Source organism: Manis javanica, chromosome 2 (genome assembly GCF_040802235.1).
Source record: "Manis javanica isolate MJ-LG chromosome 2, MJ_LKY, whole genome shotgun sequence".
Taxonomy (NCBI): domain Eukaryota; kingdom Metazoa; phylum Chordata; class Mammalia; order Pholidota; family Manidae; genus Manis; species Manis javanica.
In genome coordinates, this window is record NC_133157.1 from 45786157 (window position 1) to 45813763 (window position 27607).

At 35.3% G+C, this 27607-nt stretch overlaps 1 long non-coding RNA gene across 2 annotated transcripts in view; it reads right to left on the reverse strand.

Annotated features, from left to right (window-relative positions):
* The window catches only part of LOC108396155 (uncharacterized), a 69067-nt gene that overhangs the window by 33763 nt on the left and 7697 nt on the right, over nucleotides 1–27607 (reverse strand). For both annotated transcript variants that reach the window (XR_001852877.3, XR_001852876.3), the window contains exons 5-6: nucleotides 25336–25453; nucleotides 15518–15630 (exon numbers count right to left, since the gene is read on the reverse strand). This is a non-coding gene — a long non-coding RNA (uncharacterized lncRNA). The remainder of the gene's footprint in view (nucleotides 1–15517; nucleotides 15631–25335; nucleotides 25454–27607) is intronic.

The window sequence follows — 27607 nt, forward strand, 5'->3', positions numbered from 1 at the left end:
CATCCCTGATATTTTAATTATCCTCAGGTGCTTTAGTAAATTGTGGCAGGCTGTGCAGAAGATAAGTAATATGACCCAGTAGGTACAATAAAGAAAAATAAGTTTATCTAACATATTGAAAAACTCTCTCTTCTGAGGGCTAATTTAACAAAAACAAAATGGAACACTCAAATATCTCTTTTGGAATTGTTGTCATTACACTGGTGACACCAGTAGCAAGGGAAATCACTTTATGCTTTAGAAAACAATTCTCTGCTGCTACTTTTTCTTCTTTGTGCAGAAAACTCCCCTGAAGGTATACAGATGAGGGTGAAGTTCAATAACATTTGGAGTTGCCTGACTTGGTGTCAGTTTGAAACTTTGGATTTCTAAATAAAATTGACAAAGTCATTTATAGAAACTTCACATTTTTATCCTTGGGACTAATAGCAGCAGGGAATAGAAGCATCTAAGCAGCAAGAGAGGAAGAAAGGTCCCCTGATGCGTTGTGATTTTTAAATGAAAATAATGGGAGATGAAAGCAAATCTTCATTTTTGTCTTGTTTGTGATGCCTAATAATTATGCTCGAGGAGATAAAAATACTCACTGAAAAAAACATTAAAAAAATTCCATAGGCTAAGCCAAGTCAATGCAGGCTTGACTACATTTCTTTTTAACCATTTTAGAAACAGACCTTCTCTCAGCTCCCTGAAAATAGCTTGAGATGAGGTTTTTTTTTTTCCTGGTAATTCATTTCTTCAATATTGAACAGCATTTTAAAATTACTACTTCTATGTTCAAGAAAGACACTGTGAAAGAAACAAGGAAAAAAGATGTGGAATCCATTTTGTCTATAAATAAAGAACAATAATTTTTTACTTTTGCAACCCAAGTACTTAGCATACTATGTGTCATAAAGTAAGCCCCCACATTTTGTTGAATTATAATGAAAAATCTCAGTTTGGTAAGGGACAGAAATAGTTATGATATGCTAAGAAGAATCTGTAATAACATGCATGAAATGCGATGAGAACACAGAGAAAGAAGTTCATTACTCAGGTCAGGGAAGGCAGCCCAGGTAAGTTGATGGCTGAGCTGAGTTTTGCAGAAGGTGTAGGTGTTTATCTATGAGGAGAGGGAAGGAAAGGACAGGCCAGAAAGGACCATGATATGCGAGATGCTGTATTGTAAACCAATCTTGTGTTGTGTACATCACTGTCTTAAAATTTAGAAGGTTATCTTCTAGAATAAAATAAAAACAAATGACAGCCTTGACATATTTGAAAAAAGATGAAGGATGTTTAGAAAGAATAAATGTGCTTAACAAGTACTACAGTATTTAAAGCATCAAGAAAAACACAAACTAAAACAAATAAGATGGCATTTGCAAGTACAGACAAGAATTTTGAATTTTAAGTCTAAGATCCATTGGAAAAGGAAATAAAATGTGAAACCTTTCTGGAAGACATTTTGTCAAACTAACTTATATACCTTAAACATATGTTACCCAGATATTCTACTTCTAGGATTTAGCCTAAGAAATACAACCAAGGTATGCACCAATATTTATATAGCAACACCTTAGATATTTATGTATTTATGAAAATCTGTGTGCACAGAATATCCAATAGTAACAATGATCAAGAAATTTGAATACTTCATCAGAAACTAAATAGCACTTAAACATCATGTTTTTGAAACGTGATGACAGAAAAAATTGCTCAGAATATAATATTAAGTGAATATAAAGGATACACACAGCATATACATGACGACCTCAATGTGTTGAAAGTCAATATACCAATTGCAACAGCCACTCTATTCAGCCAACAGCAATGGTCTTGGCTTTGGATTGGCAACCAAAGTCATGAGGACAGATTTGGTTCCCTCGGACTAACTGGGATTAATAAAGGACATGCAGCAGGTAACACAATACACCCTGTATACCTAAAGACCAAAGATTCTCACTGTGCCCCTGAAACTCTTCCGTTCCCTCTGTGTACATCTCACTCATCCTTTGTCTTTGAGTTGGGCTGGACTTCTAACTACTGACTGATGTTCTGGGACTTAGAGTCTATGCACTATGAAAGCCTGCCACCTTATTCTTTCTTCTTGGGACTCAGCTGCTAAGAAGCTACATGGAAAGCATCATGTGGTGAAGCAGGGTGCCAAGATGACAGCTCCAGCTGCATTTCCTGCAGACATCAGCATCAACCACATGACTGTCAACCCCTCAGCCTGAGCTGAGCCACCCCAGCAGGCACCACACAAGACAGATGTGCTTCCTCTTGACCTGTCCAGAGAGCAAGTCAATGATGCTGATTTAAACCGCTCAGTTTTTTTACACAGCTGTAGAAAACCAAAACAAAGGACAATTCCATAGTGGAGTTGAAATCTAAATATTCCTTTGTGTGATTTTTGAATGTCCCATCCACTTTATCCACTTTGCATTTGGGATCCGAATGGACACATAATTCTAGGCTGTTTGGGTGGTAACCACCTCGTTCAGGGTGCTAAGAGATCTGTGGTACCTTTAGCTTCTATGCCTTATAGTTATGTGGTCTCCTGAGGGACACATGGCTAACTTCCACTCTCTAGTAATAAGCACATCTCATAGAGACTATTACTCAATAAGCAATCTGAGCAATAGATTTCAGGTGCTTGATCCTGTACATGCTATCTTGGCCAGATTGTCATTTTTCTGGGGTCTTGTTATATGCCAGTAAATTCCTTGAATTCCCATTAAAACGAGTATTCAACCAAAGGGCAAATCCTCCAGTGTCTTAAGGACTAGAAGGACCACATAGCTACCACTTATCTTTTCTTTCGACCTATCTAACTAGATATATTGAAAAAGACCAGAAGGATATATATGAAAATATACATGCCACAGTCATCGGGTTGCTCAAGAATTTGTATTTTGCTTATGTTTCCAAATTTTCCATTTCTTTAATATAAAATCACAGTAAGATCTAGGTCACATTAGGAAATGTAATGGCAGGCAACTTTTAGGCTCCTGCAGGCTTTTACAGAGGGACTTCTCTAAGTCAGATTCCTTTTTTCAGGAGGGGGTGCCACTTCTTTTCCTCACCTTGTTCTTCTACATTGATAACCATCCAACAGTGAAATGCTCCTAGGCTTTCGCCCTGGCTCCTATTCCCACCTGTAGACAGTGAGTGAGTCACCAAATCGGTAGTTTAAGGAAACATGTCAGGCATGCATACATAGCCTTTCTCACACAGCCATTTCTTCAAAGAGCCAGGACAGCAGGGAGCATTCTGATAAGCACCTCCTTGCTGTAAGTTTGTCAGATTAAGCCCCACTATATGGGAAGGGCTGTGGTGATCCAGTACTGCTTATGATGGTGTAGACATGTTTATTTATGAGGAAGTCAAAGATTGCCCATATCTAGTCAACATTCTTCAATATAGACTTTAGCTGTGGTGCGCTTATGTTGTACTGTCCATACAGAGAGACTTTGGACAATGAAAGAGGGTGCCAAATAGAATAAACAACTGTTTACTGTTTAGGCAATTCCAACTTTCACACCAGTAAAGTTGATTTATGAATTCTGTCTGATTTGGTCTGATCGCTTATAACTCTATTGAATCAGTCCTTTGATGGGAAGAATAGTGCTAATTAGGACCTCTTCAGACCCCAACGTTGATAATTTCTATAACTTTTCTAGCTTTTGTAGCAATGCTGTCTAACTGTAAACTGCCTAAACTTGTCAGTGTGAGAAAAAAAATATGGAAAACTATACACCAAACTGTCAATACTGCTTTTCTTTGATGGGTAAGATGTGAGGCTTATTTCAATTTTTATGTATAAATATCCATATATATATATACATATACACATGTACAAATATTTGGGTTGGAATTTTGTTTTGAAGTTTTACAAGTATTTCTTGGATAACCAGGAAAAGGAAATTAAAGAAAAATGCTTATGAAATCCAGTGAATATGCTTATTATGTCACAAGCATTACATTATCTCGCTTAATTGCATTAACAGCCTATGAAGTAGATCTTTTTTTCCCCTGTCTTATCAATAAAGACACAAATCCTAGTGGTATTGTGCCCAGGGAACTGTGGAGACAGAATTTGAACCTATGGAACCTAAGCCTGTGTAGGCCCACGGTCCACGTGGGTAACTGCGGCATCACACTGCATAGGCTGCCTTACTGTTCCATCCATGATGGCTGATAGCTGAGTTGGGAACTGATAGCCCATTTTCTCATTTTACCCCACGCTCTGTGGCCAGTTCACATGTGAAGATAGTGCACCTGAGCTCAGTTCTCAGCTCAATCAGTGAGCATCCATTTCTAGTTACCAAGAATATCTAGTATTATACTTTCACAGTAATAGAGCTACAGTCACACTTACCGAGTGGCAATTTTACCACTTGGTTTGGGTGCCTTCTGTATAGGCCTCATGTGATTCATTTGCATATCTTAGACATAGCATTCTACACGTTGAGCCATCTCTCAGTTTTGTAATATTCAGCACATTTTCTGCTATTATTGTTTTGCTTCATAACTTACTGTGGAATCAATAGATATGTGGATGCACCTGAGTACAAGATGGATTAAGCACATGTACTCTATTCAATTGTGTGTGCTGACAATTGGAATTAAATTTCACACCAAATCTTGTTTTCCATGTAATAGCTCACTTATCTTTTTAAGAGGAAATTTGCTTATGCTGAAAAATGGGCTATGAATGAATTAGATTTATAGAGGTCAGAATGAAGGTCTATGAAAATGGCTGTGTGATTTTTTTTTTACCTGTACCAAAGATGTTCTTCATTCAACTCTAAACATATTCTCCTTTTTAAAAGTGTATGAGTTTTATTTAAAAATAAATCCACCCTAGGAAAATATGTATTGATTTAAAAATATTAGTATTTTAATTGGCATTGTATTTGTTTTGGACTCAATATAGAAAACTGATCCTACTCTGAAAGAATGCTGTGTAGAAATCATCTCTGAAAGTGGTGGACATCAAGAAAAGCAGCTGGGGAATTGAGGTTGCCTGAATGCCATATCAGCTGTAACACAGATGCTACCTATTGAGAAGAGGGTTTGGGGAGGCCTTTCTAATGACTGAAATGCTTTTTTGATCGATCTATACTTTGATTTTTTTCAGTATAAAGTAAAGGTGATAATAAAGGATCCATTCCATAGGAAAACTCTGAAGAAAACTCAGATTCTTTTGAAAGTCCTTATGATCATTCATGTATAGCACAAATCTTCATGAATATATTGATATTAATTTTTTTAACAGAAATAATAAGATACTTATCCAAATATTGTAGTCCCGTTAACTGATTTGTCTAGTAGGTTTAAATATGGCCAGTTGTTAGATGTAAAAAAATTCTTTTAGGTTTCCACTAGAGATTCTGACTAGTGAGCTTTGAAATTAATATTATTTTTCTTGAAGTGGCAATTTATTTGTTTAGTAAACAGAAATTGAATGCATACATTTGTTGTGTATTAGTGTGGAAGACAGAGTACAAAGAAAGTTACCTCGTTCCCATAGGAGTTCATTATCTTGTTGGGTGTATAAACATTACTTTGTCAGGAGAAAAATGGATTCCTTATGAATGAAAACTGCTCTGATTTCTCTAGGTTGAAGTAAACTGAAACTCTTTTGTTTCTAGGGTGATCAGGTAACTAGAGAAAAATTGATACAGAGTTTTCCTCATACGCAGTTCCTACTAACAAAGAGAAAACTGAGTTGCACATATGGAATATAAAACATTATATGTTCAAGTAATAAAAGTTCACCTAAGTGCCAAACAGTTACAGATTTACAAATATTTTGGCACTATGAGCTAGGGAATAGATGGTTTACAGAAAATGGTCAATTGGTGTTTTTTCCCTTGTACTCAAATTATATTTGTGCTTCTTGTTTAGGATAGAATTTTTAAAAATATGAATAAATGAAAGCATTCTCTTTCTTAGAACATTTTACTTTAGTCTTAGATCTCAACTTTAAAAAAGAACCTTGACATAAAAATTGTATTAATAATTCATGGACTACATTAATGGCTGAGTTAAAACTTTAACAAGTTGGTGTTACAAAACTGTCAAAACCGTAACAGCCCTGCCTTCTTTAATTTCAGCTGCTTCTGATGAAGCGTAGGGAAATGCCTTATTGGTGTGCAGTGTTACCAATTATCTGACAGAGCCAGAGTGTATTTCCAGCTAATCAGAAATAAGAGTGTAGAATTAAATCTCCCGTGTGAAACTCATCATTTACATATTTATGATTCAGAAATGATAATAAGACTAATGAGAAACTCACACACTGCCTTTAAAAGTCAAGTCAATCTTACAGTTAATTTTCAGCAGATAAAGCTCCTGACACATAGCTGTTGAAAGATGATGTCTGCTGATAACAATTTAGTTTAATTAAACATTACAAGTTATTTGTGTGGACTTATATGTACTTATATAAGGGGGATTGTTTTTAAATGGCCTTCTTTGGGCTAGCGGGAGATGCAAGGTTAATGGAAATGGGTGTAACACAAAGAGTTTATACAAATACACTGCAGTGGGGAAAATGGTGATAATATATGCATGTGCACACATGCCTAACCCCAGCACTACTTTACATATGTCTGGAAGAATCAGAAAAGAGGTGACCAGCTGTAGTTTGCAATGGGTCTTTAAAGCTATTAAGAGTTTGGAGTTGTATGTCACATATACATTTCTGAGTTGAGGCACTTTGCCGTGTGCTATGATTATGCTCATTAAGTTGCACTGTCTTCAGAGCCAGGACATTTGAATATGTTCACGGCTGCACACCCACTCTCCCTAGAAATGCCTACACAACTCATCAAATTGCTGATGTTGGCAGATGACCCTTACTGTATATAATGTGGGTTTTAGTTCTCTGTGGGCATTGCTAAATTTGTGCAAGGATTTTGGGCACACTTTGTGTAATCTAGTACTGTCAAAAACCTCATTTTCAAAGTACACTTTTCTTTCCCTCTAAGATGGCTTTAAAACAATTTGAATTGGAAGTTTTAGTGCCATCGAGTGTGTTTATTTCTAGTTCGCTTTCTTTTTCAACTCCTTTCCTAAGAAGAATTTTTGCATTTAATAAAATACTGCTGTGCAGAAAACAATGGAGACTTGGGGGTTTTAAGCTCTGCAGAATGCTGTTGAATACCTTATTGTCATTAACATTAATTTGATGGTAAAGCAACAATAAAAATAAAAAAATAACAAAAGCAACACCAACAGCATATATGGCCAAGGGAACAGTAGAGGGGCCAATACGGTTCTAGAAAAGGAAAATGTCATCATGGCTTAAACAGAACCTCATATCTGCATTGCTGTTTTAGAAAAGTAATAAGTGGTTAATAATAATAATACACATTATTACTTACCTATTATTTCACAGTTTCTTTGGGTTGGAAGTCTGAGCAGAGCTTGACTGGGTTCCCTGCTTGGGGTTGCCGCTGCAGTCGAGCTGTCAGCTGGCGCACTGGCCGCCTCTGAGGCTCAGGGTTCTGTTTCCAGCTAATACAGTTATCGGCGGTATTGAGTTCCTTATGGTTGCAGGACTGAGGCTGTAAACTTCTAGAGTTTATCAACAACGTCCTTTTATGTGGCCTTCTCCACCGGCAGTTCACATCTTAACAGCTTGTTTGTTTGAAATCAATAGAAAAGTGTTGCTCTAGTCCAGTAGGAGAGTGTCTAATATAACATGACAAATCATGCAGTGTACCAACTTTGCCATATTCTATTGGTTAGAAGCAAGTCACAGATCTTGCTCTCACTCAAGGGGATTATACAATTTGTGAACCATTGTGGGTGGCCTTAGAATGTGTCCACCAGTCCACCATAATCACTGAGAGGCAGCATAGAATACTAGTTAAGACTAAAAGCCCCAGCTCACACAAGCTCAAACATCTCTTGTGTCATTCCTGGCTGAGTGACATTTGGAAGGTACTTAACCATTTTGCACCTTATTTTTTATCTTTAAAAGAAGGGTAATGATGAGATGTGTGCCACTATTTTTGTGAGGATCAAATGCATTACTTCATTTTACAACATGGAACACTGTGTGGCACGTAATAAGTTCTCAACACATATTGCTGTTGCTGACTAGTATGGTGAAATAAGCACTTTCCATTTCCACATTTATTAGGGAAGAAGAACAAATCACACTGTTACATAGATGAAGACTGTGACCTTTGGGTGAAATGACAAAAGTCATACCTTACCACTAGATTATTTCCTTGACACTGTCAAGATATTCATGCTTCTAATAATTGAGATCATTATTCATATTATATCCTTATATCCTTACTTTTGGAGAAGGTGTTCTAGTGAGTAAAGTTTATGCCTTGAAACCTCTTTACCTCTAAATATCAGAATGCCAGATAAACTTTTAAAAATAAATAATCAAAATGACCCAGGTAGACTACAACAAAATCATGTTATAACAGCCAGAGAAGAGATGGAAAATTAAACAGCTGTCAAGAAAGAAGGGACTCTACAACTAAGAACAGGGAGGGATATTCAGACAGTTTGGCTTATATGCACTAAAGAGTACTTGAAAGCAAGATGATCTGAAAGTATTTAAAACAGAGGGCTGAAGCCAGGCTAATGTCTTAGAACCTGGGACTGAATTTGTACTTCTCCTGCACCCCAACCCCCACCCTCAACTATGAGGAAAAATAAAATCTGTCTCTAATCTCTACATAAGAAATGAGTTAAAACACACACACACACACACACACACAGAGGAAGTAGAGAAGCAAAAGAAAATATAGAGAATCCCTTTCCATCAGAATCTGAAAAAGCACGCTTGATGGCTCTGTGCATAGCTCTACAACCTTCCCAATAACAGCCCAAGACAATAGGAAACCTGCACTGGAGTTACAAGGTCTGGTTAAGGAAAAGCAGCCTGAAGGGATAGTAGAAACAACTGTAGAACCATTGCAAACAAAAATGCTAAAAATGAAAAAATATAATGCCAAAAATGACAAGCAGAACACGAATCACTGCAGTGAAAAACAATTTCATGCAAACATTTTAAGAAAGCATAAAATAAGTGTTTTATTATAGCCAGTAAAATAAAATGAAGACATGACTTCCATAAAAAGTACAAAAATTTGCAATACAGACAGAAATTAAACTATAAAAGGTTAATAGACATGTATTAATTTAAAATAAAATTGTACATTTATAAAAAAATTAGGATAAAATTTAGAGTGAACATTGTAACATGGAAGTGACTAAACTGGAAGTTATTACTAAGGCTTTCTAAAGACAAACCATAAAGAGTTTGAAAAAAGCATGGTAAGATTTTTCTAAGTGCAAAAGAACATTGAGGAGACTTGAAAGATAGACTGAGAAGTACTAGACTTTGCCTAATAGGATATTTGGAATAAGGAATGGCAGAAATAATGGAAGTATATAGTTGAAGAATAATTGCTGAGAGAGTTTTCTAGACTTAAAGGGAGACAAGAATTTCCAGTCTAAAAGTTCAAGTACTGAGCTGCATTTTTTAAAAAAGAAAAAGTAAATCTATATTAAGAAACATTATAGTAAAATTAGAGAAAATGAAGACAAAAGAAATAAAATTAAAATCCACTAGAAAGGAATAAATAAAATAAAATAAAATTAATAAAAATGTAAACAAATGGGTATTACAAGCAACAGTAATTACCGAAAGAAAATGATGGAGTTGCTTCAAGTAATGATAGTTACCTACTACATTGGACTTAGTCCATGTTCTAAATAATTTGTCTCTCTTATGAGATAGTTACTATTATTAACATTATAAAAATAGGAAATTGAGGCCCTGAGAAGTTAAGAGACTTTCCTAAATCTGTACAGCCATGAAAAGGTGAAGCTAACCAACTTATGCTTTACAACCAACTTAATTATTATTTGAAGGGGGCTAAATCAGTATTATTCAAGATGTCATAACAGAAAGAATTAGTACCCTAAGTTGCTCAAATAATTTAAGAGCACCGTTGTTTAAAAAAATAAGTGAACTCAGCATGCATGGCATGTGAGAACAGGAACACAGGGTATGACAAATGATGTCAGTAAATTTGATTAACTTTAAATTTCACATACAGGCTGCAAAAATGACTATTTCCTGAGTTTGAAAAAGTAAAATAAAAATTCTAACATATTAAGTTGTGTTGATTGGGATGGTAGTTGTAATAGGTAGATTAAGCATGGCAAGGTTTACTTCCGTATTAGGAGGAAGTAAAAAATGTTAAATAATTGACTTTCTGAGATAAATATGTCAAGAATTTATATTAAAATTGTATTCTAAAAATATATGTATATTTTAACTTACATATATTACATATTATAGCTTGCAACCCAGTAAATGGATAAAAGAAGAAGATGGGTTGTAGACAATAGTATTAATTTAATAGTAGCAGAGGAGAAAAAAAGTAAACATAAAACAGAATAAAATGGTGGGAAAAGATAAAACTGTATCATAACAAAAAATGTTAAAGAATTATATACACCTGCCAAAGCACAATGACTTTTCTGATAGAAAAAAACTTATCTAGCTACTGTCTATTTTTAAGAGACACATCACAAAGAAAACTACACTGAAATGTCCCAAATAAAGAAAGGGGCAAAGATGTAGCAAACAAAAACTTCTTAGAAGAACACTATTATATCACTAGAATAATAGACAAAATTAAAAATTAAGACAAAAGTATTAACATAGATAAATACATATCTGGCATAATAATCAAAAGAAGATTATGAAATGTTATGTAAACGGCACAGTCAAAAAAATTAATCACAATTGCAAGCATTGCTGGTGGAAATGTAAACTAGTTCAACCATTGTGGAAATCAGTATGGAGGTTCCTCAAAAAACTAAAAATAAAAATACCATTTGACCCAGGAATTCCACTCCTAGTAATTTACCCTAAGAATGTAGGATCCCAGTTTCAAAAAGACATATGCACCCCTATGTTTATCACAGCACTATTTACAATAGCCAAGAAATGGAAGCAACCTAAGTGTTCATCAGTAGATGAATGGATAAAGAAAATGTGGTACATATACACAATGGAATATTATTCAGCCATAAGAAGAAAACAAATCCTACCATTTGCAACAAGATGGATGGAGCTAGAGGGAATTATGCTCAGTAAAATAAGCCAGGCAGAGAAAGACAAGTACCAAATGATTTCACTCATCTGTGGAGTATAAGAACAAAGCAAAAACTGAAGGAACGAAACAGCAGCAGACTCACAGAACCCAAGAATGGACTAACAGTTGCCAAAGGGAAAGGGACCTAGTGGGGGTGGCAGGGGTTGTCATAGGAAGGGAGGGATAACAGGAATAAGGGGCATTACAATTAGCACACATAATGTAGGTGGAAGGGACTTGATAATGGAGGGAATTTAGTAGCCACAATGTTGCTTATGTAATTGTATATCAATGATACCAAAATGAAAAAATTAAAAAAAAAATTGCAAGCATTACAATCTCACTAGGCACTGATAAATCAAGCAGATAAAGACATCCTTAACCTCAACATATTTTTATACAAGAGTATAATTTCAAAGCAAAGATTACCCATAAAGCACATCCTTAACCATAAGGCAATTAATATGGAAACCAACACTTAAAAGTTCAGTTAAAAAATAAAGTGTTTCAAAACTTTCAAAGTGAAAACTTAGTTTCTTTGAAACGCCACCTGTTTGATTTTTTTAAAAATCTAAATGCAATATTTTATATTCATTCCTTTTCAATTTCATCTTGCTAAATACTTGGCCCTGTGTTTCAACCTGACAAGATCATCTTAGATATTAACTCTAGAACTGTTGTAATTTTTATTCCTTCATGATTGGTGTCAGTTTTAATATTAATAAATATGTCTTCCATACATTCCTTCTAGTCATAAAATGGTAAATCTGTTAACACAAAGGACAGAGACTTAAACTCTTAATGTATCTAATTAGTGATGGAATAATTCATTAACCCTCCAGATTATAGAGATTTATATTTTAATTACCTTTTTTTATTATCTAATACTTTATAAGGTAGTAGCAATGCAGCTTCTCTTTTAAGCTTATGCCCAGCTATAGACCTAAACTCTTTTACTGATCCATAAAACACAGAAAACACTGATACATTAAAAAAGGAAAAAAAAACTTTGCTCTCTTTAAGAGAGCAAAAAGAAATAAGCAATGATACATGAATCCTCTGACTTGCAAGTGTAACATGTTTTGAGGCATATAAATTTTTCTTTATTGATATCAGCTATAAGAAAGAAAAAAGAAAATTTCTTACAACACTGACTCTCCACTCTCTCTTGTCCCTACTCATAGGATAAATATTAACCTTAAATTTCACCCCTAAGGAGTGTCCTCAGACAGCTAGATACATTAGTGAAGGTCAAGAAAGAGGACATTTTAATCTAGAAAACAATTTTGTGGCTTAATTCTCAAATTTTCTACACCTCATTAAGATAGCTATACCTTAAGAGGCAAAAATAATATTCATACAAGAAGTGGTCCACTCATGATCATGGAGGGAAGTGTTCCAGAAGTACATTGCATTCTTTAGGTATAAAGGTATCAATCCTCATGGGGCACTGGAGTGTGAATCAGAGCAAGATCTTACAGTCTCTGGGCATCAGTTTTTCTCATTTGCAAAATAATGGGTTTGGAAGAAGTTAGGTATAAATTTTCTTCTCGCTCTGATCTTTTGTTGGGCTATGATCTCCTCCACCCACCTCATCTGTTCAAAGTTTGGCTCCCTTAAAACTTAGAAAAGCTATTCTCTCTATATATCTTGTCTATCTAGAAAAAAAATTTTTTCTTTTTTTAAAAACTACTTCTTGGCAGAAATACCTAATTTGTTTCAGAGTTAAGCTTATGCTGCCCTTTGTTTCGTTGGCTCAGGCCTCCCTTTTCACCGATGTCCCTGTTGTGTATCTACTCTCTGCAGCAATGTTTTTGGTCAGCTGGTTTTCTTTCACTTTCTTGATGGAAAATTCCTGTCTAGTCTTTTAGTCTTTGTGGGGCATACTAAGATTTCCTTTTATTGCTTGAATCTTCTTCATGTGGGATGTTTTCTATTGAAGGTAAGTCTTTAGCCAAATGCAAATATTCCCTAGTGCAACTGGCTACATGACCTCAGTCTTCCTCAGGCATATCCTTAGCCTACAGTGCTCTGCTGACCCTGCAAAGCTGTTTAAAAATCCTTTCTTTTAAGCATGCACTTCCAGAGTGAAGTCATTAATCTTCTTCTCAACTTTTGCTCATATAAATTAAAGGATACTAACTGCCTGACATAAGTGTTCATGTCCTTGCTGTAGTGAGGTGTCATCCTTTGAAATACATGGAGTTTTTCTAGCCAGTCATTTCACTCTTTAATGTGCCATGAATTGGTGTCAAACAACTAAATCTATTTAATGTCAATTGTCATTTGGGAGATTTGTAGATTCTAATTGATTCTAAATTTAATATATTAATCAGTGGCAGCTATTTTTTTATTGCTAATGGAATGTATACCTTCTTTTAGAGGGGTAGTGACATTTTAACTCAGTGTTAAAGAATAAGTAGTGATTCCAACAGTAGAGGGAGAGAAGAATGTCAAGGTATAATATAGAAGTAAAAATAAATATGTTGTGCTTGGGGTGAGAGAAATTTTATATGTTTAAAGTGTAAAGGATGTTTGGGGAAGTATTATATGAGAAGGTTAAAAAGATAAGCTGGTATTTCTATTTTTAGTTTTTTGAGGAACCTCCATACTGCTTTCCACAATGGCTGAACTAATTTACATTCCCACCAGCAGTGTAGGAGGGTTCCCCTTTCTCCGCATCCTTGCCAGCATTTGTTGTTCCTAGTCTTTTCGATGTTGGCCATCCTAACTGGTGTCAGTAGATGAATGGATAAAGAAGATGTGGTACATATACACAATGGAATACTATTCAGCCATGAAAAAGAACTACCATTTGCAACAACATGGATGGAGCTGAAGGGTATTATGCTCAGTTAAATAAGCCAGGCAGAGAAAGACAGGTACAAAATGATTTCCCTCATTTGTGGAGTATAACAACAAAGCAAAACTGAAGGAACAAAATAGCAGCAGACTCAGAGACTCCAAGAAGGGACTAGTGGTTACCAAAAGGGAGGGGGAGGGGAAGGCATGTAGGTAGGGAGGGAGAAGGGGATTGTGGGGTATCATGATTAGTGCACATGGTGTGTAGTGGGTCACAGGGAAATCAGTGTAGCTCAGAGAAGACAAATAGGGACTCTGTGGCATCTTACTGCACTGATGGACAGTGACTGCAACGGGGTATGGGGGGACTCGATAATAAGGGTGAATGTAATAACCACATTATTTTTCTTGTAAAACATAAGAGTGTATATCAATAATACCTTAATAAAAAAATTCGACTGGTAAACATTACTAAAGATAGACTCTTTAAAAGTGTTTCTTATTGTTATAGTGAAAAGACAATCATTTCAAAGATATATTTGAGGAGAGTAACATAATCGATTTATGTTCTACATGATCATGAAGAGGGTGAATTGGAGAGACTGGAGGTGAGGTGAAGTTAGAAATTGTGAACTGATGTAGTGACAAAGGAGAGGACAAAAAAATGCTTTCGGACTCCAGAACCACCTGTGATGGAGATGACAGGGGTGGTGAGGGAAATAGAGAGGGTGTCCAGTGATTTAGTAAAGGAGTAGATGGTGGTGTTATCAGCATGATTAGAAATCTGGGAACTTGAGGGAACCAAGGCGGAGACCTGATTTCAATTTTAGGGGTGTTGAGTTAAAAGCTGCAAATAAAAATATGAATCTTAGGGGAAAGCTGAGATGTAGAGGTACGGAGTTTCTGAAAGGTGGTTGCAGACCAGACAGTCCTTGTTAATAACTGTGTCTCTAAGATGAAGGACAGTCTTTATGGATACAGAGTATATGTCACTACCGTTAGCAAAGTTACCTACATTTACTTATTAATACAAAGACAACTATATCTGTAAATACAGTGCCTGGATGTTCATTTGACTTGTAGAATGCAGTTATTTCAGGTCCACAGTATTCAAGTGTCCACAGCATGGCCTAATAACACAATTGCACAGTTACTTTTCACCACAAGGCTTAAAATTAATTAATGGGAGGCTTTATTACAGTAGTCCCCTCTTATCCAGCGGTCATAGGTTCCAAGACCCCCCAGTGGATGCCTGAAACCACATAGAGTACTGAACTGTATATATACTATGTTTTTTCCTATGCACTTACAATACATATGATAAAGTTTAATTAATAAATTAGGCACAGGTCTCCACCTGCGCATGTGAGACCCCAGCATGCTGGCTACCCAATAAATGCTCTTGCAAAAAATAAATAAATAAATAAATAAATAAATAAATAAATAAATAAATAAATAAATAAATAAGGCACAGTAAGAGATCAACCGCTAATAATAAAATAGAACAATTACAACAAATACCATAATAAAAGTTATGTGAATTTGGTTTCTCTCTCTCTCAAAATATCTTATAAACTCACCCTTCTCATACTGATGCAAACGTCCACGTGAAGAGAGGAAGTGAGGTGGATGATGTGGGCTTTGTGACGTCAGGTTAGGCCTTCTGACATGAAGAAAGAGGATCATCTGCTTCCTGACCGCAGGTAAGTGAGACATGGAAAGCAAAACCACACATAAGGGGGGACTTCTGCAAATATAGTCAGAGAGGTCAAATTTATATGTTACAACCATCTCAGACAAAGGTATTCTTAGTTACTTTTTGTATTTCAACCAAGACATTCTGGTTTGGGACATTTTGATTAAGTGTGACTGAAATTTCTTAAGTGAAAAAATTAGTGTTTCTTCCAATATCTGGAGATTTATCATTTATTTTTAGACTGGTGGGAGTTTCTGTTTCTTCAGGGTGCTTCTGTGCTTCAGGTGCCCACACCCAGTCTACGATTCCCTCGCGCCTGTGCCTGTCTCCATGTTTCTTCATTCCATTAGATCCCAACGTTTCTCCCATCCATAAAGGAGTAGCAGTAAGACTTGTAGTGAGGGAAACATCTGCATTGTTTTTGACCTAACAGAAATGACATTGCATTGCTGGGTGTGCAGCATATTAACGGTACTAATATCACTAATTCACATTCTTAAAAATTCCTTCGCCATTCCTTTCCTCAGAAGCTTCACACAACTCCTCCCGCCATGCAGAATCCCAGCCTGCCAGGATACTTGGTTCGTCTTCTACCATCCCAACCTTGTTAGACCACAACCGCTTATCCAAAATCATACTCGTCATACTTGTGTATTGGCAGGGATATGTTTTTCTAGCTACTTTTTTTGGTCTCATCTCAGTCCTTAAGCATATACCCAGATAGCCTCATCTTCATACCAAATAAGCACATTAAAGTATGTCTCAAAAGAGACAAATTTTCTACCTGAGAAAAATTCTGGAAGTGAGCTCTTAAAATAACATTTTCCCTTAGTTCTAATATTATTAATTATTTGTCAGCCTTATAATATGGCAAATTATAGTGAATACAAATTATCTCAATCTATGAAATTCTGTTGGGTTTTGTTTCCCCTTAAATATGCTCACAACTAAAAGCTATCACAGAGGTCACTTAAATAATTGCTATTTTATTTTGTGGGAATGAGGTATATTGCAAGAAACATTCTCTAAGCAACTGATGTAAAAATGGTAATTTAGTTTCAAGAACAAATTCTATGTTTCATAAAATTGCTGTAAAAGATAAAATATCTTGAAGTTGCGACAGAGATGTGTATTTAGGGAATGACACACAAACAGAAATTATGTCCTAGAAAGCATGAAGTCCAGGAGTAGAGCAGATGTGAGAAATGGTGAAGAAGGCATAGAAGATGGAACGATCCTGCCTGAACCCATACCATTGGCAACTGAAAGCATCATGGCTTTGTGTACTTTCCATCTACTTGAAATATTTTGTAGTGTGAAAGAATCTGAATTATTCCCTGGCATGAGTGCTATTCTATCTAAAAAGAGATGGGGACATCATGGATGACCTTTCTTAGTGTAAGAACGTTCTGTACCTTGGAGTATCTTGTCAATCTATTGAAGGAAAAAAATTAATAAACCAGACAAAAACTGATAAAAATTAAAATCTCTAGGGAGAAATGTAATTCCATAAATCCATAGAGACAAGTCCTCTAAAAAGAAGAGATAGCCCACTCTCAAAAAGAGGATAGCAGTAAGGAATAATCCTGGAGCTCTAAAGGTAAAAGCTCAAATGAAAATGTGAAAACCACTTTCTTACAGGTAGTATCCATGATACTGACTGCCCAGTGCCAAAATCTCTTTAGGATTAGAACACATTTTAACTTCTCCAGGAAACTATTTTTTCTGTCTGTTCTGCTTGGACTTGACTAACTCCAAAGCCATCCAGTTTACCAAAACTTACTTTAATACTATATTCATGTAATGAATTCCTATTTTGTTCCAGGTATGTATGACTTACTTTTAATTTTCATAATCTTATGAAAATAAGAGTATCAATAACTAAAGTAAGATTTCATTGATATAACTTACCAAATATTATACAATACTAACCATGTGCATGAGATTTGAATCTAGATCTATCTGGAGTTAAGTCACATGGTCTCATATGTTCATAACTTGCTTAGCCTTGGTAGACTAGAGAGCTAGGATATAAAAGGAAGAAAGAATGTGTTAGGGATGCATGAATTTTAAGGTCAATTACGATCTCCTGTTTTGCAATATTTAGATTTTCTGCTATGTAAGGACTGGAAAATTTCTTCACTCTAAGACATTGAGGCCACGAATAAGTATCACAGAGTGATACTATGGGCAGGGTTTATGCAAATGTTTAGGACTATACTGAGCTCTTGCTTTACCTAGCATTTAAGTAGACAGAGTCTGTGGAGAAAGGGAGACATTTTGTGGGGTGAAGGACAAGTTCAAATATATGTAAGAATGAAACTCTACAGATTTGATAGCATCAGCAGTGCCAGACTCTTGAAGAGAAAAAGTAAATGGTCACTTCGTTTTTTTATGACCAGCTTGCTCTCCTCTGAGGATATTGTAATGGGACTTTAATTATATATCCATACTTGATACATACAGTAGCTAGAGATTTACGCAGTAATCTTCATATGTTATTCCAACGGGAGCCTTTGCATTTCTTCATTATAACCCTCATCATGATCAGAATCAACATAGCTTCTAATATTTTATTAAATTAAATACAAATTATGGACAGCATTGTTTGAGTTCAATGCATTTTATCGTGTTAATGTTCTCTAAGATGCATGAATGGTAACAACCAAATGTGTATCAAAAATCTCTATTGCTTCTTAGCAGAATAGAAGAATTTGTGAAGTTTTGTAAAATGTGCTTTTCAGGCAATTGAAAGATGTTTATAGCAGTAAGTTCAAAAGGCATATGTTTAGTTTATGGTTTACATGCATGTGCAAATCACTCCATATCTAAAAAGTTCTTTAAAAGTTTTTGGCAAAAAGATCTATTTTCTTACCTTTAACCTTAGATACAGGAATCATATTCTTCCTAATTTGGACAATAAAATGAGTTCAGGCTGTAGCATCTATTTATGAGGTTTGAGTATCTGTTGAAGATAATGTATGCATAAAATTCTTAAGATAAGGAAAAGATGTTTAATCTATATTAGAGGTTTTTATAATAGTTTGATACTGTATTTCACTGCCTGGTAGTATGCTGATCAGCACTGTTTATAAATATTTAACACAATGGGGCAAAATTAACTGCTTTAGAATAACAAGGATTTTTTTCTCTTTTGCTGCTCTTTTATTAAGTTCAATCTGTGTGCTCTGGTAAAGTAGAAAAGATATTTTTGATCTTCTAGAAATAAGTACCATTTCTTTTCCCATGAGGCAAATTAATTCAAAATATTATTTTTCTCTGTAAGTTTCATGCTATGCTAATAAGCAACCAAATGTCTACAGTGAGCCATTAGAGTTATTATCTGTTTTTATTCATTCACCAAGCATAGACTAGGCAGGGAAAGAGGTCCAGAAATCTGCATAGGGGTCCCGTTGAAGCTCTGTCTGAATGCAAGTCTGTACATGCAGAGGGCAAAACCTAACTCTGTTGGATAAGAATGATTTGTGAGGAAAGGACATTTAATAGTGTTGCTGAATGGAAAACAATTCCCAGAGCAAACAGAGTCGGCAATCACTTAAGTTCCTCCCAAGCCAGAATGGAGAAACCTCACTGACTTTATAGGGAATTAAGTAGAGACACAGGAGCCCACATGAGGAAGTGGAGATGCATTAGCTCTAAATGAAGGCTAAATTTGATTTTCCCAAAACAAAACATTCCATAATTATGAAATGTAACTAAAGAAGTGTTCAGAGGGATATCTATAGCATTTATAACTTAAATTAGAAAAGAATGATGTAAAAATGATTGGTCTAAACTTCCACCTTAAGAAATAACTGTATTTCAAATACAAAAAAAGAAATAAATAAAAGAAATAGAAAACATAATTCAATTGGAAAAAATATCCATGGCCTCAAAAGTTGATTCTTAGAAAAGATCAATAAAATTAGTAAATGTCTAGTTATACTAAATCTATGGAGAATAAAAGAGACACAAATTTTTAAAACAGTAATGAAAGAAGAGATCACTATAGATTCTACAGACATTTTAAAAACGAACAAGGTGGGGAGGAGTTACAAAGGCACATAGGGAAACTTTTGGGGAATGAAGTCCATATTAGGCTGTTAGGACTCAACAGCATGAGAAAGTCTGATGTAAATGTTCCTGGTTGATGGTTTGTTTGTGGTTGGGTTCTGGTTGCCCATTTTCACTACAAGTGTTTTATTTAATTAGTTGATATAAACATTACTACATTAGAAATTGCTTCATTTCTTTTGCTTATTGCTGTTTTCAATAATAATGTTCATTGGTACTTATAAATTCCATAATACTTGTGATTTTTCATTTATTGATGAATGTCATTTCTCTAGTGCCCTTTGACTTTTGCTGCTCCTCATTTACACAGAGAGCTCACCAAAATCAGAGGCTAAAAGTAATGTTGAGGATGTGAGTCAATGAAAGCCCATCTCAAAGTCAATCTCTGAAGTGCATGAATTAACAATTCCTAGGATGCACACTGAAAAAAGAGATCCCTGGCTAACTGCAAACTGACTGAATCCGATTCTCATAATGGCCAGAGAATCTGCATTTTTACCAACCTCCCTCCAGTAACACTACAATCACAGAGGTATTGGTCAGAGAAGCTGGCCTCTGGAACCTACTGATAGCAAATAAATGGTTATCAACAACCCCCTTTTTTCCAGAAAGCTGCCACTGTGATAGTAGCTTTTTAGATATTGTGTCTAGAAATGTCGTCTTCTTGCTTTCTTTTTAAATATTTATGTCAGGTGGGTAGAACCACACACATTCTGCAGAATGCTTACCCAATCCAGTAGCTTCAGTCACCTTCAGAAATCAAAAACAATGCCATGCAGTTATAGGCTATTTTTAAAGACCAAGAAAAAACAAGCACTAAACTCAAGCCCTCGAATTTCCCCATCTCACCTGGACCCTCCCCTCTAAAAGGTCTTTTCTTTGTGAAATTTCACAGGCAGAATAGCAAGCCATGAGATCTCAGGTTTACTTTGAAGAAGAAACTTTTCCTACAGCTCTAATTAAAAAGAAGTTTCAAACCTACAAATTAACAGTTTTAATATGCTGTTCCTGGTGATTAACTGCTTCAACTTAACAGGCATTCACTGTTAACACTGCAACTGTTAATTTTAGCGGCTTGATTTTTAAATTCCAAAAGGAGTAAAACTAGTTCAAAATGATTCCTGTAATTTTTACCACTGGCCTGACAATCTTTATTTAGAAATCCTTCTCAATAACATTCTCCTCTCAGAAATTTTCTCTCTTTTACCTAGAATAGAATAGACATTTAGAAGCAATTGCTCGATTTTTTTTTCTTTTTTTGGACTCTACCTCAAAATTAACTGTGCATGTTACTATGCCTCTGGAGATTGGATGAAGGAAACAATATTTTAATTAAAAAATCTCCTTTTTTAATCAAACACTAGCATAAAACTACAACATATTGTAGTTCTAAAAATAAATAAATTTAAAAAATTGGTCCACAGTATAATCAATTTATAAAAGTGGCTATAAGATCATATGATAAATTAAGTTTCTAGAAATATCTGAACTATGTAAGGCCAGCTTTATAGAAGCTGACTTCTGACTTACAGTTTTACCTGTTCCTGATGAAGAGTTCTTGATTATCAAGGATGATATCAAATACACAGATAATCCAAAAAATTCCTTCAGCCTCTAGTTTTAAAGCTTCCCATAAAGAAATCCCTCTTTAAAGCTGCTAATAAGCTAATAAGCAGCCAGAGTGACTGATTTAAAAATGCATCTCAGATAATTATATCTCACGTGTTTATATTAAATACCATTTTCTTGTATCCATTCTCTGTCATTTTAATCTCTCCATCATTTTCAACCTATTTCCACCCATCTCCTACAGGAAACCATTTTCTTTCATTTGTAGTTTATTCCTTCTGTTTGTTTCTGTTTACCCTTTCTGTTCATTTCTTTGTATACAAATGAGCAATATATACATCCATGTTTACAAATCTTATACATAATAGGTATATTTGTATGCTTACATAATTATGCCTATATTATTTTACACATATATAATACACATTTTATGTACTATATATACATATATTTCCTTATCTCTATTTCTTTCTTACAGAAAATATAAAGGTACATTCTTTTGCCCTTTGCATTTCCCCTCTAAGAATAGATATCTTGAAAATTCTCCATATCAGTTGACAGACATATAATATACATAGTTTATACTTTTATATAGCTGCATTGTACTTTGTTTTATACACTATAGTTTACTCAACACTCTTCTATGCATAACCATTTAATTTCCAATATTTTGCAATAACAAACAATGCTTTAATGAATAATCTTTGGCAAATATATGTTTCCATACTGTTGGAAGCACATCTGTAAGGTAAATTCAAGTAGAACTTAGGGTCAAAAAGTAAATGTATGATTGTCTCCCTACAATTACTCTAGCAGAAAATTCCTAAAAATTTAGTGATTTTATTATTGTTTATGTTTTAATATTTGCCAATGTGGTATCTTAGAAATATCTCATTATAGTTTTTATTTACATTTATCTATGTATGTTTGAGATTAAATATCTTTTCATATGCTTAAGAGCCATTTTAATACATATCTTTGTGAATTGTTTGTTCATGTCTTTGCCCATTTTTTTTTCTTTTTTTCTGTTGGGTAAATCTGTTCCTACCTCAATGTGTAAATGTTCTTCAGATAGTAATGATATGAGCTCTTTATATGTGATATACAGTGCCAAAATTTTCTCCTTTAGTCTTTCCATTTTCTTTTGCCATAGTTAGTTGTCTGTTTGGCAGCACTGTGGTGGAATGAAGGTGAGATCTTAATCTCTGCTCCAATTCTTGCTGAGACAGTCAATTACTACCATGAATCTCAGAAGATAATAATAATAATACTGTCCCTGCCTGATCTCACAGAGCTCTCAAATGAGCTTATGACCATAAGAGCATTTAAAAGAACTCTACATAAATATTATGTTATCCAAATAGTATAGCATATGTTTACTTACCTTTAAAGCATCTTCACATTAAAAGGTAATCCATAATAGATAAAACAGGGGACAGCCCTTCCAAAGTCACCCTTATACCAAATTTGAAGTTAATACATATGCTACTTTATCATCCTCACATATTAGAAATTGCTTTCATCACCACATTGATTGTTTTTCCATTTACCGTTTCTTTCTGTTATGTTAACCATTTTTGTCAAGTTTGGCTAGGCTGGTACTTCCTTATCAACGCTATATATCCCACACTGGGAGGACTTTACTCCTTGTCCCTGTCAAGCAGCTAATAGTGTGAACCCTTTTCATTTTGCCAAATTCTGACTCATTAAAAACTGGAAAAAAGGGCAACAGTGTAGCATTTTGTTAAAATGAGTAAGTTCTAATATTGGAAATAGTTTTGTGTGATATAATAGAAAACATATATATTGGTCTCTGCCCCTAGATTCTGGCACAGAGCTCCTGAAATCCTTGAAAATTCCTAAACAATAAGGGAACTAGAAGCATCTTTTGTTCTATTGAGACAACTCTGGGCAGGGAGACCAAACCATAATTAGAAGCTTGGAATTTTCAGACCACCCCCATCCTCCAAAGAGGGCAGGCAGCTGGAAATGGAGTTAATAATTGCACATACCTACTTGAGGAAGCCTCCATAAAATTCCAATAGCACAGTATTCAAAGAGCTTCCAGGCCGGTGAACACAGCACACGGGGAGGGTGATGCAACCCGACTCAACAGGGACAGAATCTCCTATGCTCAAGACCCTCCCAGACTCATCCTATGCATCTCTTTATCTGGCTCTTCTTCTGTACTCTTTATTATATCCTTTAATAAACTGGTAAATGTAAGTGTTTCCACCTGAGCTCTGTAAGCTGCTCTGGCAAATGAACCCAACCTGAGTAAGTCTGTTTGGAGGAGTTGGAATCTCTGATCTCTACTGGCCAAGTGGTCACTGGGGTCTGAAGCAGGAGGTAGGGGGCAGGGTGGGTGACAGTCTTGTGAGAATGAGCCCATAACCTGCAGAATCTGATGCTATCTCCAGGTGGTTAGTGTTAAATTCCCGGATACACTGCTGGTGTCACAGTGAGTTGCTTGTTGTGGGGGGAAATCTTCCCAAGTTTGGTGAACAGGATTTTCAGAAGTGAAGTGTTCTGTGCGAGTAGTGAAGGAGACACACAGAGAAGAAACAGCAGGGAAGAACTAGTTTCTTTCCCACCTTGGAACTAAAAGACTGGGTTGTTTTTCTTTCACTTTTGTTGGTAGTCTATCTGTGGGTACAGTATTTCCAGAATCTCTCACCTGGCCTTAGTCCCTCTCTGTATCAATAGGTGTTTACAAGGGGTGGAGAGAAGCGGTTCTCTCCTTAGTCTATTTCCACATCAATAGGTGTTCCCAAGAGGGCAGAGGTGAGCACACGCTGGGAAGGAGAGAAACGGCTTAGCTAGTAGCTGCCAGGAGAGGGAAGAATGGGGCCAGGCTTCTTGTAAACCATAAACGCGTTTCTCCCACTTTAGTTTTTCCCTCAACTGATTTCGGCTTCATTGGTTTCACTGGTTTATTTGCCCGGGGCTGGGAACACGCTTTCCTCCTGCAGCTACACTATCCAAAAGTCAAAAGTATCCTGACATTTTTGTAACAGACTCAATATAGTACAGCTTTAATTTCCAGAAGATCTCAATGTTGTCACTGGTTCGGACCTGTGAAGTAGACTTTGGCAGCCCTGAGATTTGTTTTCTTTTTCTCCCTAGATAACTAATTTCTATATATTTCAGGGTAGTTTCTGTTCCTGATTGTTAAATTTACGTGGCCAATAATCATCAGTATTACTTTTGAAAGTAGATGCCTCCTATGTTGCACTGGCAAAGCTTTTAAGCAGCAATGTTGACATATCTGATCTAGTAAATTAGCACATGTATGAAGTAGGCACATCGGTCAATAAAATGAATTTGCATTCTAATGTACATCCTGATATATAATTTCTGTAGAAAATATCATGTGTTACATTTGTTTTATATTCAAAGCATTAAACCCCAATATTTCTTTTCTTATTGTAACAACATTCCTGATCTGTGCTAGAAATTGCCATTCAGCAGGGAAGAAGGAAAGAGTCACAGGGAAATAAAAGGAACAGAGTTGGAATATCTTTTTGATGAGTAAGGTAATCTTATTTTTTTGACCCAGTTAGGTATAGAAAATAATGATTCTACATACACAACTCAAGTTATTAAATTCAACTGATATTTGTTCTCCTTTCTGGAAAAACTGGAGTCCATTCTTCTAGAGTAAGACCTGTAAAAACTATTAAAGTGATCAAAGCTTCAAACACAAAGAAAATCTTACATTAGCACAATAAAAATATAAAAGGCATGATAAATTTAAAATATAAAGGATTTACTGTTAGATATAGGACAACTGGGGCTTCAGTAAAGGACACAATTTGAAGTTGACTCATAACATCCCTTCCTGAGAAAGTAGGTCAATATTCTTTTTGCAAAGCAATGACTTAGGAGCAGGGGTTTGTTCTCTTGTTCACTACTGTATCTCCACTGCCTAGAACATTACCTAGAACAGTAATCATTCAATTAATAACTGTTGAATTCCTAAATCATTCCCTAAGTGAATAAAGCGCTGGGAGAATAATGAAACTTACAGATTACAAGTAAAGCATTGGCAGAACTTACCAATTATTCTGTCATTTGGAGGATCGAGGATTGGAGTTCTGATTGAGCTAAGACAAGAGTTTTTCCATGCAGACATCCCTTTTCAGTGGCAGTCAGCATCCCGTGGTGGTATCTGCACCTGGGATTGAAAGCCAAGGATACATCCATCAAGCCAAACTTGCTGTTTGCAGAACTTGGTTTTAAATAAAACTTTTCCACTCTGAGTGGCCATTTTAAAATTTTCCCAGTGGAGCATAGTCCTCTCTTAATGAAGCAGACATTCTCCGGTTAAAGACACTATTACATTAGGGAGAATGTAGAAAAGATCAGTCTGAGACATAGTGGGGCCCGGCACAGATCAGAGGCCACACTGAAAACTAAATTTGGAAAGCTGCTCACTGCCTGAGCAGCTTCAGCACAGGCCAGAAATCATAAAGAGATAATTTCTCTTCCAGGAGAGCTTGTTCTCCCAGCTCCTTGTCCCTCACCCCGCCAAGACCGTTGGGTTCCTGAAGTGATAATACAGAAGTATATTGCACAGTTCCATGGTTTCTGATCTGACTGGTAGATTCCAACATCTCAGAGTAAGAGACCTAGTGAAAACCCACTCACACTATTTTTGTCAAGTATCTGCCCAAGTATCTGCCTGGGATAGACTTAGTTTCAGTTAAGGAGAAATAGACTTGAAATTTTCTTTAAACTTTCTTTAAACAATGTACACAATTTAAATGGAAGGAATATACATAGCCCTTGTGAGGTAGGGGAACAACTATTGTATAAAGAATGTATGTATGAATTTTGTATGTATGTATACATGTAGGCAGAGTTGTTAAAAACCCTTGTCCATCTTCCTTATCTTTGCAAATACTTGATTAAGTAAGGCATTTTTTTCCTTCAATGTTCAATGGTTTACTGATAAATTTCTGTAATGACAATTGTTTTTTGTGTTTCAAAAACAAAACTATAACCTGTATTTGGTGTTTGTGAATCTGTACCTAAATGAAAGCAACTTAAAATTAAGAGTCTAGCAAACCTTTTCTGGGAGCTCACTATAGGACATTATGTCCTGTGTCTGATAAACATGATGAAACAAATAATTCTAAAACATAAGTATTGTATTGGCAAAGTAACACTGAGTCAGCTTTATAAATCTTACAGTAAATCAGGGATCCATCACTTTAGGTGTGTGCTTTTTGAATTATGAGCCATTTAATATGTCAGCATTTTAGTGCAAATGGGACTAAATGGCAAGGGGTTCTGGACAAGTAAAGCCTGGAAAGTAATTGGTTTTATATGACATAAGAAAACTATTTTTAATATGAAAAAATTGCCTGGCATGGAAATATGGCTTTTTCTATGGACATGAATGTAAAATTGGAGTTGCTTGAAGTTCACTAGGAAAGCATCTATAACTATATTGTGGAAACTTTCCAAATATTTCCCATGTCAATTTTTATATTTTTTTACTTTTATTGTCCAAATTCATCACTCTGACAAGAGTTAAATAACTTTCTTTATCACTGTCTTTCCAATCTCAAGCAATATATGCATCTGGAAAAGTCAGTCATTCTCAACGATCTATACTATTTCATGATGAGGTTGACATTCCCAATACAGATTTTTAACTACTGTGTAGTCATTGCATCTCTTCACTGTACAAAAAAAAAAAATTCATTTATAAGCAATCTTTAAAATTAACAAACAAGACTTACGTTAAATAATAATTTACATAGATCATTATTGCAAAGCAGTGTATTTTTTGAGAACTAGACCTAAAAGTGAAAATAATTTATCTACATGTATGTGTTTGTATCTACGTGTATGAGAGAGAACGTGGCAAGTGATATTGGAAGTATCAATGGTTTGGCACCAATGGTGCACTGAACCCACTTTGACACAGAGGCACAGATAGGCATCCTACTACATTACTAAATTCACTGCTAAAAGATTTTTTAGGTTTCTTAGGATTTTCTATATAAACAATGTTATATGTGAATGATGATAATTTTACTTCTTCCTCTTCTCTGTACTTAGCTTTTATTTCATTTTCTTGCTTATTGCACTAGCTAGAACCTCCAGTAGGAGGCAGATTAGAAATAATGAGATTGGATCTCCTTGGTTTGTTTATATAAGGGATGAAGTTTCAGTATTTTACCATTAAGCAATATGTTGATTCTGTTTTCTGAAAAAAGGAAATTCCCTTATTTATTTGAAAACAATCATGCAATTTTCTGAACTTTATTACATCATTTTTATGCATCTGTTGTACTATTTTTTTAATGTTAAGCCAAAT